Source organism: Stegodyphus dumicola, chromosome 11, assembly GCF_044657685.1.
Source record: "Stegodyphus dumicola isolate Sdum_Otavi_A_Nest chromosome 11, ASM4465768v1".
Lineage (NCBI taxonomy): Eukaryota > Metazoa > Arthropoda > Arachnida > Araneae > Eresidae > Stegodyphus > Stegodyphus dumicola.
Window position 1 is genome coordinate 164,910,285 of NC_140778.1, and position 13,168 is coordinate 164,923,452.

Sequence of the window (13,168 nt, forward strand, 5' to 3'; positions counted from 1 at the left end):
TTACATATACTTGCAGTTGCATATAGATACATGCAGATACATTCTGATTAATTTTTTAGATACAAATATTTACAAACATAATAGTCTTACAGGTTACTTACATTACATGGTATTTGGGTACTTATTGCATAATTTTCCAGTACATGAAATAGACATTCCAATACATACATTGCTTTGCGTTAGACATCCTATATCCCTTATTCATAATACAAAACATATATGTTACCCATGCATTTTTATTAGACATTTCTGCATTTATATTGCATTACTTTAAATTGCATAACTTACTTATACATAGCTTACTGATACACAAAAATATTTACATATATTACACTCCCTTACATTACTTTGCTTACAGATATATGCACTTTCATACATTCGTTATGCCTACATTATATATCGGTTCATTATATATGGTCTTACGGTATAATTTGCCGAAATTTATTTACACAGTACATGCACATTGTTAAATGCAACTGACTTTCCAGGTATGAATACAGGCAGTCTTTATACTGTGAGTTTCTAGTCTACATTATAGTTTCTTACAATTCACTTGAATGACAGTTTTCCTACATTGCAATACATGTCCTTTTTAAAATGCTTAAGTTGTTTTTACATGCTGGGTTGTTCTATGGCTGACACAAGTCTGTATCTAAGTCGGACAGTCTGTCCATCAACTGTACTAGCTTTTTAATAAAGTGCCGCTGTTTTATCATATATTTACAGAACGGCTGGCGATTTGTTTCAGGGAGATTCGTATGCAGTCCTTCTGTTAATGGGCATGACGTTAGATAGTGCTCTGGTGAGCCTGAGTCGCCGCATACACATTGACTTGTGTGACTGACGAATGTTACATGTCGATGCGTAGGAGCAAAAGTGGGCGTGGCTTGCAACTTTCTTCCATGTGGCTGGTCAGGTGGGGGCGCACTTTGCGTGGACGGCGTGGGCGGGACTCTATCTTCAGCGAGCAACGGAAGAGTCTTGGTGGCTAGCAAATCGCTCGGTGGTACAGCTCCTCCATAAATAGAAACAAACGATCAATTGATGGGAGTGGTTCCTTTGGACATCGGCTTCCTCGGTCGTGTAGCCGAAATGCAGCTTCCAGGCAGCAATCCATGTGCGGGAAAGACATCGAGGACTCTTTCTGCAGCTTGGAATATCCCAGGGGCTCCGGATCATCAGGGAGAGCGACGGGACCTCCATCGGTTCGAACAGGGGTTCCAGCAGCGTACTGGCGAACTCCCAGGGCGCATCCGGGGACTCGATATTCGGCATCAGGGATTCCAGCTCCAGGTTCGAATCCAGAGACGGCTCTAGCTTCGGCTCGACAGGCGGCTCCAGCTTCGGCTCTGGCTTGTGCTCCAATGGCAGCTCCAGCTTGCGCTCCAAGGAAAGCTCCGGCTTGCGCTCCAACGGCGACCCCAGCTTGCAAGCCAAGCGCAGCTCCAGTCGTTGCTCTAAAGGCGGCTCCAGTGGCACCAGCAGCTCCGGCTTGGGCTCCAAGGGCAGCTCTATTCGTTGCTCCAAAGGCGGCTCCAGTGGCACCAGCAGCTCCGGGAGGCGAACGGGATCCAAGACTCCGAACTCCAGGCGGTGGGCGTGGTCTCGGACGAGCAGTGAGACGGGGAGGCGAAGACATCCTTTAGTCGTTGTCCACCACTTTTTCTGTAAAAACGTATCAGTCCGGTAAAAAATACTGGAGGACCCAGAGCACTACACTATGATCTTGGCCAAAAGGCCGAGAAGCGATGCAGAATTCGGTGCCGTGATGAATTCACTTTCAATTTTTCATATTTCAAAAGTCCTGAGCATTCGTGCTGGGGAGAAGGGGGTGCAGAAGACTCAGGTTAGCGAGTGGTGCTTGGGGGCATTTTATGATATGTCGTTATTTCATCCTCCTCCTGTGCTACAAACAAAGAGGTGTACAAGGATGAACAATTTGTGTCTACTCAAGTGGATCATTTTGCGGTCCTTTCTAATGTTCCCATTCTGGAGGCGTCATACCCCTCCTCCTTGGGCGGGGCTACTTTCAAAAATTATCATACAAACGACTAAATTGCGATTTTCAGTTTTGACAACGTTTTTGATAGCAGTATGTAAAGAATGAAATAAAGTGAAATTTGGATCCGTTGCCACGTTCTTCTCGACCAACAGCTGAGAATATGACAGCAAAGGACGTAAAAAGTTCATTTCATTCAAGATTCAATTGGAAATTTTATTCTTACTACAGCAAATGAACCAAAATGCTGAAATATCCTCACAGATATTTCTACAATATCGCAATAACTTACAGTAGTTATATTTGACGTTTTACGGAAACGTTGGCCAGAACAAAATTCAAAGTAGAGAAAGTTAATCCGATCTCAACGCGAAATCGCTACAGTCAATAACAGCAGTAAGTAAACAACTGAATTCCGATGTTTTCCTCCAGCTTTTATAAGCTTATACATCATGCAACAGAATATTCTCGTATTTTCTCAATTTTTTTTCAGATGGGAAAAGAGGACAATGAAATATTTATGAAAGTGTTCATTTCTCTGGAGGAGCTTCCTCCTCTGAAAAATCTCATTCTTCACTCCACGTGAATATATACATGTAATTACAAAGGCAATAAAAATAGCAAAACCAAAAATAAATAAATATTCCTGGAGATATCGAATGCCCATGTTTGGGAAGAAATTATTTTTTGTGATTAAACCAATATTGATACAGTAAAATTAATCAGCCAAAACTACATTAAATAATGCCAGAGTTTGATTGACACAAACTACACATGCACAGTCCAGCACATGGTTCCCAACTCAGAGATACTCTCTCTCCCTCTTCAGCTCAAACGTTGCAGTTGAAAACACAGAGTGAAATATTAGAAACTTAAAACAATTAAACAAACAGAAAAATTACAAAAACACTTTACAAATTAGTTTGTAATATGTAGAATAAAACAGTAATTTTTACTTTACAATTAATGATTACTTTCTATTCTACACTTCCACACTAGCGGGCAAGCCATCTCAAAACTCAGAATAAACTGCTTCCTGCATAGTGCAGCCATCTAATGGCATTTTCCCAAGTTTGTTAATATTAATGTGCCAACAAAATACATGAATGAATGAATAAAAACATAAATACATAACAAAATACAACAATCCGTAACAATAATTTTAGACCATTACAATTAGCTGGCGTTTTTAAATCATACAGAGAATCAAAACAAAACATTAGGAAACAGACAGAAAAGTCTTTGTTGCTGCAGTGTGCCTACAAACATTTTACAACCTTTCGAGAGTTATTTACAATAAAATGGCTCGTGTGTTGAAAGAAGCAATGTGTATAGGCGCGCTGTAGTGGGAAAGATTTGGCAAATTTGAATAGGAATTCTCTCAAACTTACATGAAATGAGACAAAAATGTTACTGCAAATGAAATTTGAGTGATATTTCGAGGCCGATGTCCCTTCAATCAGTCAGACAGAATGAGTAAGTTTTCTGAGTACGGGATCAAAATGTGGATTTTATGGGATTTCTGTAAATACGAATAAAACTTCGTATTTACAGAAGCCAGAACTTGACATTGGAAAAGAACGAGGGTTAAACCCGAGGCTCCAGAATGTTCCCATTCCGAGGAAAAGAACGAGGGGTCTGAGCGAGCAATATCAAGTTAAAGAAAGGCAGGTCGCCGCAGACTCGTACAGAGATATGATGTTGTTAGACCTTCGGTTTTCTGAAATTTGAAGGGGCCATTTTAAAAGGACGTTTTCCTGAGGATGCATTGTGGGAGTGAGGTTTCTGCTTATTGGATATATTGTGGGCCGTATCCTGCAAGTAGTGCCATAGCAGGCCAACCCGTGGCGAGGGCGGAATAAATTCCTAACCACAAGCCTATCTGCAAAAATTAGTTTAATATCTTGACGTCATGTCGACGTTGTATCAGATATTAAGCTGATAAGAACAGAGTAAAAACTATTTATTGAACATATTTGGTGCCAATTTACATGATATTGGTAGGACCTTGGCGAGAGCTACCAATAACGCCTGCAGTGCGGTTTTCGAGAATATTATATATGTACATGTGCGAAGCAAATTTAAATACAAAAGGTATACTGTACAACTGAATCATATTTACATCAGCTATATACAAGACACGAAGTTGCGAGCGATCGTTGATAAGTGAATAATAAAAGTTCGAGTAGGCACTATGGAGAAGCTGGAAAATGGGAAGGTGGGATGGAGCACAACAGATGAAATCAGAAGATTAAGGAGATAGGCATCCAAGCATTAATTTTCGGCTGAGCGTGCAGTCCAAGGAATTTGACGTTGTCCCGTCAGGTGCTCAATATAGATGTCACGCGAGCTACGAATTGTGTCGCTCACTATAAGCCTGCGCATGATGGTGGCGTACTTGTTTGAATAGAGGAGACGGACAATTCTGTCATTCTTCGGGTCCCATGACCCTAAGGCACCAACGACGATGGCCTCAACTCTGACGTCCGCAAAGGTCTCACGAAGGATGTTGGCGACTTCCTCATACTTGGTCTCTTTTTCGCGGCGGGCACGGTCAAAGGACTCAAGCCGGTTGTCAAAAGGGACCGTGATATCGAGAATTAAGGCAGAGTTCCCTTTGGTGAGGACCAGGTCGGGGCGGACAGGTAGGGAATCAATACGTTGGTTTTCACTGTACACATCCCAACGTCCCATGGCCGCCTTCTTAATCCGCTCCACGATGTTGTTTTGGCGGAGTTGGTACAGCCTGCTGTATCTCATACAGTGCTCGATGACGTGAGGGAGCGTCTCATTGGGATAAGCACATCTGCGACAGCCTTTCGAACCAGGGTTGGAGCGTTTGTTGCCGTTGAGGGGCACCAAGTTCAGACGGGCTCGATGGATGAACCTCCAATCCGCGAACCTGGTGTAGGTCCCCTCACGGAAGAAGTGGTTGCTGGATTTTGAGGCGGCAGCACATTCAGTTGCCTTACCCTGGCTCGGGTAAGACTTGAGCTTGTCGGCGCGTTCAGATCTTTTGGCACTGCGGAGGCAGCGGAAGATAAGGTGGCGCTTGGAGACTCCCAGGATGCTACCATCGTAGTTGAGGAAGACAGAGCGGTTGTCACCAGAGGACCAGGTGACGCCAAGACGACGGGAGGCCGCTCGAGCAGCAGACCAGGTGGAGGAAGACGAGTTGCTGGAGCGGTCGAACTGGCCGTCATCAGAGGCGGACAGGTAGGCAGTCCGGTCGTCGTCGGAAGGAGATTGGCGGATTCGAGTGCCGACGAACTGAGAGAGGTTATCCCAGGCAAGAGAGCGCACACAGGGGTCCCGGGAGGTGAGGAGCTTGAACGCTCCGTCAATGCGAGCTATGTCGGAGTCTTCACTCGTCAGCGGGATGCCAAGACAAGCAGCTGCAGAGTCACCATACAGGTACTCGTTGGCCGCTTCGGGTGGGATGTTGAGAGTCGACTTCAGAAGAGGGCGCACAAACTCATCAATCCGTCTCCAATCACCTTTCTTATGGCGACGCATCCGCATATCGAAGGCCATGGCAGGGAAGATGAACGACTTCATGGCGTCTATCCTCTGCCAGGGAGCAAGCTTGGAAGAAAGGATGGTGTTGCAGGCCTGAAGGTAACCGTGGACCGAGAGGAGGTCAGCCGGGAGCTGGAAGCAGATTGGTTTCCCAAGGAAAGATCCTGCAGTCTCATTCTCCAGGTGAGGAAGTGGCACTTCATTGAGAGAGAACCTGGAGGGGCGGGTACCAGTGGGCTGACGGCCGGAGATGTGAATGGTCAAACACTTCGCCGGGTTGAAGTGAAGCGATAACTTAAGAGGCCATGGTGTGGACGACGTCGATGTGGTCTTGAAGTTCGGCTGGTGAGTTGGCGAGCAGCAGTAGGTCGTCAGCATAGGCGAGAACAGAGTGAAGAGGAGAGCAGGAGTTGACCGCACGGATGAGAGGGTCGATGGCCAAGTTAGAAAGAAGACCACTAAGTGGGCAGCCTTGGCGGACACCACAGACAGAGGGCACGGGGTCAGAAACACCATCGGAGCAGAGGTACTGTGTAGAGGCGTCATGGTATAGATCGCGTGCAATATCGGTGAGAGTGCGTCCAGCACCTGAGGCTCTGAGGGCAGAGAGGATGGCCTCATGTGGGACAGAGCCAAAAGCTGACGGATGAGGACGGTGAGTGAGGATTTTCAAGAGTCGGGGATCCTGCGGACCTTAAGACAGATGTTGAAGGCAAGCGCGAGGATCTTGCCATCTGGATCCAGAGTCCGCCAGTGATGGTAGGAGAGCCAGTCAAGACCGGGGGCGGAGTTCTCTGCGGCACGGAGACGTGAAGCAACCTCTTCGGGAAGGAACTGGGAGCAGTCAACCTCATGTGGAGCTGGAGGGCGGCAATCGAAGAGAGAGGAATGAACGGAGCTTTCACAGGAAGGCGTGAAGTGGGCAGTCACAGAGGCGCAGTCGAGAGGACATCGGGGAGATTCTCCTTCGAGCAGAAGTCTGAGAGCAAGTCATCGGTTCTCTCTATACATGCGTTAGAGAGCTCTTGGGTCAGTGGCACAAGGAGGGCGTGAAGTGGGAGCAGGAGCACGTGAGGTGGCGGCGGGGATCTTCAAGGCGTCCCGGGCAGTGGTAACCAACTCGTCGAAGCACTCTTCCGCAAGCCTCCAGTTACGAGAGGGGTCACCACTGAGTAGGGAGACCAATCTGCAGCGTAGAGCAAGGAGTGGAGAGTCGTTTTCAGAAGGCTCCTCATGAAGCGGGGAGTCGACGTCATCAGGGGAAGTATCAGGAGATGGGGCATCAGGATGTAGGTCACTCGGTGGATGGTAAACACGGTGAGCAGAAGCCGGTGGTGGTGGCTGGCTGGAGTTAGAGGTCGACGACAGGGCAGCAGAAGACGAATGAGGCAGCACACTGGCCAAAGGTGGAGAGCTGTCAGGAGTTGGAGGGCGAGGACCTGGGACAGAAGCAGGAGCAGACTAGGCGTCAGGGCTTTGACGAGGACGGCGGCGTCGGCGCGAACCACTGGCGAGAGGTGGAGCAAGTGCAGAGTCACGCTGCCGTTCTTTTCGGTGACGGGCCTGGTGGTTGAGGATACCTCCACGGGTCTGGCAGGAAAAGTCACAAGAATTGCACTTCCATCTGTGTGAGATCCCAGAAGGACGTATGACAGGGCGGTCCTTGAAGCAGGAGTGGGTGGAGACCCTAGAAGAGATAAGGGAGTGGCAGTGGGAACACCAGTTCTTGGTGGAGGCGACATCAATCTCATGTGCGTAGTGAAGGTGGCGGCATAACGAGTGACGGAGCTGTGACCACTGCCGTGCGTGGAAGGTACGAGTGCAGCTTGACTCGGTACAGGCTAAGGTGTCGGTCACAGGGAAGACGAGATGGACGGTCCTGTCGACACGGCATGTGGACTCGGAAGCAGGAACAGCAGAGGAGGCACCAGCGGGCGTCGAGTCCATTGGAGCAGAAGCGGAGACTGGAGGAGGCAGCGAACTTGGCAGCACATCGTTAGGCATGAGGGAAGAGTCGCCGTGAGGTGATGAGCTGGGAGCAACTGGGGACGGGGAGGCATGCGACATGCGACGGGGGACGTGGGCACCACCCCTCTACCATAGGTTAATTGGTGTAGCACCACGTCCACCTTTATCTAAAACAACCCCTGAAGCCACACAAGGGCCCCACACCTGGCGCCCAAACCCAACGCCTAATTCACCCCGGTGGCGGTCCTACTGACCAAAACTGCCCCCGGGAGTTCACTCCATCCTACCGCCCGGGCCCAGTATTTATTAAATCATAGAATTAATATAAAGATGGCCTTACAAGGGCTACTCATATGATTACATGCATTTTCTGGTTTTACATACAGATTTTGCTTTCTGGCACATTGTATTGCTTTCTAGTACATTATAATTCTGTTTGTTACATTGTTATTCGATTATTACATATGAGTGTCTGTAATTACTGATACATATAGTACAGTCATTGGATTTCTGTTTATTAGTTCGGTTCATGTGTTATAAGCTTTGAGATATTCACAGTGTCGTCCATCTTCGGGTTCCTGCTAAACTTATTTGCTGCAGTTTATATTCACATCCCTTATTTGCTGCAGTTTTATATTCATATCCTGTTGTGAACGTTTGCTTTTGCACCTGAAATGGTGCTTGCTATCAATAGAAACTTATTTACATATTTACACCATTACATAACTTTCTTTCCACATTGAGGTATCACTTGTAATGTTGCTTGCTAGACTGAGGAGGCTTAATTACATATTTGCACTATTTATGCTGAAATCAATTTGCGACGCACTCGATTAATACTTTTGCATCAATCATATTTACATATGCGGAGCATATTACATATTACAAGCGATTCTTATGAAATCTATTTACATATTTACATTCTTGAGTATTCTCTTAAATACTAGATTTATAATCTTTACTGATACCATTGGGTCTTATGATTGCATAAGATTTCTTATATTAAGGATGGTCTATGTGCACTATATGCACATTTTCGAGTATACAGTGCACATTTTCGGGTACATATGTGATAATGCTGTGTGCCAGTAAATTGGAGTACACTTGGAAACACACTTGATTAACACGCTTGCTTAATAAACACATTTGCACTGAGCATATTTACATGTATATATCGTTGTACTTTGAGGGGGATGCACTGTACATTGCTTGCTTGCACCACTCTACATTTCTGTTTGCATTGCTTGTTGAAGGTATGACTCATGCACATTTATATAGTATTACTCGCAAGCTTAATATATTTATTTACATATATACTTTCTTAATACTCTCATTGATTCTGGGTCTATAATTTGTACTGCTGACATTAAATCTTATAGTTGCATAGGGTATTTTATTTTGAGGATAACATACGCTTTATGTTACGGAGCTAAATTTGGCACAAATCCAGATTGAGTTCCGTTAATTTGTCCATTAATTGCACAATCTTTTCAATTAGGTGCCGTTGCTTAATCAGATATTTACAGAACGGCTGTCTGTTATTGGCTGGTAGTCTAATGTGGAGACCCTCAGTCAGTGGGCATGTCTCCAAGTAATGCTCTGGCGAGCCCGGTCCTCTACATTCGCACTGACTTGTATTGCAGAAACCACGTTTGTAGAAATAGTCAGGAAAGGGACCGTGCCCTGAGATAAACCTTGCGAGCTGCGTGTTTGCTATACTTCTGTCGGTGTCCACATAACCACAGAAGTAATGGGTCCTCCTCCCTGTGTTGCTCTCGTCCCATTCACATTGCCACTTCCCCATGTCTTTCAATCTCAGCGTACGCTTGAAGTAAGAACGCGGCCATGGTATAACTGTCTCTGCTATTGCTGTTTCTGTGGTGGCCTCCTTGGCAAGCTGATCTGCCATTTCATTCCCTTCATGGCCCACGTGTGCTTTTATCCATTCTAATGTAATCTTAAAATTTGGATTATTTCTAAGGGCCTTCTGTATCTCTTGAATAATTTCAGAGGGATGGTCGGGGTTCCAAATCGCATGTAATGTTGACAAGCTGTCAGTTTTTACTGTGGCCTGCCTGCATCTTATGGAATGTACATAATGGATTGCTTGCAATATGGCCAAGCCTTCACTTTGGAAAACGCTGTTGTTTTGTCTGAGCCGGCCCATCCATTTCTCTATGATCATCCCCTGCCTCATGGCGGCGTAGGCACAGCCCACTTTCTCCTCCAACTTTGACACGTCCGTGTAAACGGTCAGGCCAAGTGGCTGGTTATTATCCTTAGGCTTCACCGAGACGTATACCCCTCTTCCTTTAGCCGCTGGGTGTACATCCAACGGGTTGCAGCTTTCCTCATACTCCTCAGGGGAGTAAATTTCTTCATCAAATGTGACCACTTTTTTGAGTTGTAATACTTGCTGTCATGCCGCCTCCTCCACAGCACGGATGTGAAGAGGGAGTAAGCCTGCCAGCACATTAATGGCGTCGCTTGAAGTGGTGCGATTGGCCCGGGTAATACCCAATGCAAAGGGTCGTTGAATGGCATTAAGGTGTTTAACCTTTCTCCCTTGCATTGGGTAGGCCCATACTGCAGCAGCATACGTGACTATTCTTTCTACCACTGGAATACAGCACCTTTTGTATGTGGGGGTTCAGTCCCCATTTAAATTCATAGAACATCTTCATTTGTCGAGCTATTGCAGTTGTCCTTAGTTTAAGGCTTTGCACGTGGGGGATCCAATTCATTTTTTCGTCAAAAATGACGCCAAGATATCTTGAGTTCTGACACTATCTTTATCCGCTCTCCATTAATTTTTATTGTGGGCCTGCGTACTAGGGAGCCTCCTTTTTTGGGGATGAGAAGAACTTTTGACTTTTGTTCTGCAATAATCAGTTTCAGTTTATTGCACCGCTCTTGAAAGAGAGTGCACACTTCGTTACAATTACGTTGCAATTCCCTTCGTGTTGAACCCTTTACTATCAGGGCGGCGTCGTCCGCATATGCGAACATCCGGGTGTGCGCCGGCCATGGAGCAGTAAGCACTTCATTGAAAGTAAGATTCCAAAGGGGTGGCCCGGCGCACGACCCCTGAGGACACCCTCTCATCTGTGTCTTTTCAATAATGCCGGCATTGTGTACTGCTAAAAGTCTCCTTCCTGCAGATAATTGCTTATCATTGCATAAACATTATTAGGACATTTAGATCTTCTCAGGGCTGATTTTATTGCCGGCCACCACAGCGTGTCGAAGGCGTTCTTAAGGTCAATACTGACCATCGCCGTGTGGTGGCCGCTATGTCTGTTTTCAAGAATTGCCTCTTTGATGTCACAAAGGGCATGCACTGTCGACGACCCAGTCCTAAAACCATATTGGTGATCACTGAGAAAATTTGTGACATGCAGATGGTGGCACAGTCTATTCATCAGAAGCTTTTCAAGTACCTTCCCCATCGTCGAAAGAAGGCAGATATGGCGGAATGAGGAGGCTTGCAAAGGATCACGATTCTTTTTTAAAAAACAGTATTACTTGGCCTATTTTATAAGGCATGGGGAAGAGTCCTATTGTGAAAAGCTTGTTAAAATACTTTTGAAAGAAGTTCGGATGGGTCTTGATTACAGTCTTTACTATTGCATAGTCCATCCCGTCGATTCCAGGGGCTTTCTTTCGGGGAAGACTAGCCAGTACTCTATGTAATTCCAGGGCTGTAAATTCAGGGTCTGTAACTCTTTCTAGTTGTTCTGCCTCTGCACGAAGAGCTGCCTGCTCGTCCGTCTCCTGGTCCTGAGTGTCCTGACTGAACACCGTGCCCATTATTTCTCTTTGTGTGTCGACCGTATACTCCGGGCTGCTATCTAGCGACGAGGGGATTTGCAGCTGTGACGGCTTAAAAACTTTTCCCATCGCTATCTTATGATGCAGGCCATATATTGCATTGATTGTGGAGCAAAACTCTCTCCATGATTGTACTTTCGCTTGTATGATCATTTTCTTATAGACCACTCGCTCTATCCTGAAGATGACAAGTGTGTCTGACTCTACTTGTGCACGTCTCTCAGATTTTAGCTTTCGTCTGAGGGCCCTACATTTGCTCTGTTGTGTTCGCAAGGCACCGGTCCACCAGTGCAATTCCTGCAGTCTCTGTGGTTTCCTTTTTGGAAGGGTTTGGTCGCATGCCGCTTGCAGTGCATCCTGCAGCGTGACTGAGAAGGCCTCCAGCTCCTCCATTGTGCTCGCTTGTTCCAATCCTGATTCGAGATTCTCCAACTGCCTTCTGACTGTTCGTGTAAAGCCTGGGAGCTTTCTCCCGGGGAGATTATAACGCTTGATTTTAGTTATGGAATTTCTTTGCTGCAGGGTGTAGGTTATGAACTTGTGGTCACTCAAGCTCTCCTGATTGACCACTTGCCAGTCTGCTAGTATTGAAGCTGCCTGAAGTGACGTGACTGTAAGGTCAGGCCAGCCCTGAGCAAAGCCTCTATCAAATGAGGGTGAGGCATTTTCTGCATTATTAATTACTAGGTTTCTTGAACCGAAGAAGTCCTCAAGCTCCCTGCCCTTTGCGTCTGTGTCTCTATACCCCCAAGTGACGTTATGGGCATTATAGTCTCCGCCGAAGAGTAGATAGGGGACTTTTACTTTGTTGACTACATGTTCCATAAATCTCATTGTGGGTTCTATGTCGGAGGTTGGTGGCGAGTAGCAAGATGCAGCTGCTAGCATTAGGGACTGCACTTCTATTAGTATTGCAACGTTATCACGTTCAGCCTTTATGATTATCGGGGACCAGGCTGTCCGGCAACATACTATTATGGCTCTCGGCGCACTGTCCTTGTCTACTTTCTGATACACATTCCATTTCACCGGGAAACCTGCTGCCATACCTTGCCCCAATATTAAGTCTTTATTCTTGGCTACTGCATACTGCACTGTCTGTGCTACAGAGGCTCTTGCTCGTTGCATGTTGATTTGCAGTATTCTTACTGGATTTTCCTCCGTCACTGTCTTGTTGTTAATTCGTGCCTCTGCTGTTCCCTGATCTCTGCGGTCTGGCATCATTTGGCTTCCGCTGGTGTACTCTTCAGTATTCTGTAGCTCCCCGGATTCGGACGACCTCCCTCTGGTAGATGAAGCATTCTGGGGCATATGCGGGGTGGTTGTAGTTGTATTTTGTTCCCATCCTGTGGTTTGCGTCTACGCAATTAATACAGGATGGGTGCTTGGCTGTGCATTCTCTTGTGGCGTGGTTGCCAGCGCAGAAACCGCAGTAGACCTTTTTAGCTTTGCAAGAGTCCTGACTGTGGCCATACTGCTGGCAGCGATAGCACCTCCGTATTCCCAGGAACTCGGAGATGCCATGTGACTGCCAGGCAGTGAATATTCTTCTGATCTTTGTGGCAACTGCAAATCCTCCCGGTGTGCATTGTATAATCCACTTAACTTTGTGGGACCTTCTTTCTCGCAGGTGGAAGAGAGCTGTGTAGTTCTTCGTGGACACTCCTGCTGTGGCACTGAGTTCTGATATGAGTTCCTCAGGCTTAATGTTCTCTTCAACATTATGTATCGCGATTCTGGGCTGACGACGCTGTTTTCGTTGTATATCCAAGTCCAGATCTGTTTTCTGAAGGTGTTCTCTTAGCGTGTCTATTTCCTCCTCCGAGTTGCAATAGACTTCTAATCCCCCTT

The 13,168-nt window shown here is 46.3% G+C and overlaps 1 pseudogene; it reads right to left on the bottom strand.

The window, feature by feature from the left end:
* Window positions 1-3,797: 3,797 nt before the first annotated feature.
* On the bottom strand, window positions 3,798-3,975 carry LOC146994511 (U2 spliceosomal RNA; annotated as a pseudogene).
* Window positions 3,976-13,168: the final 9,193 nt, after the last annotated feature.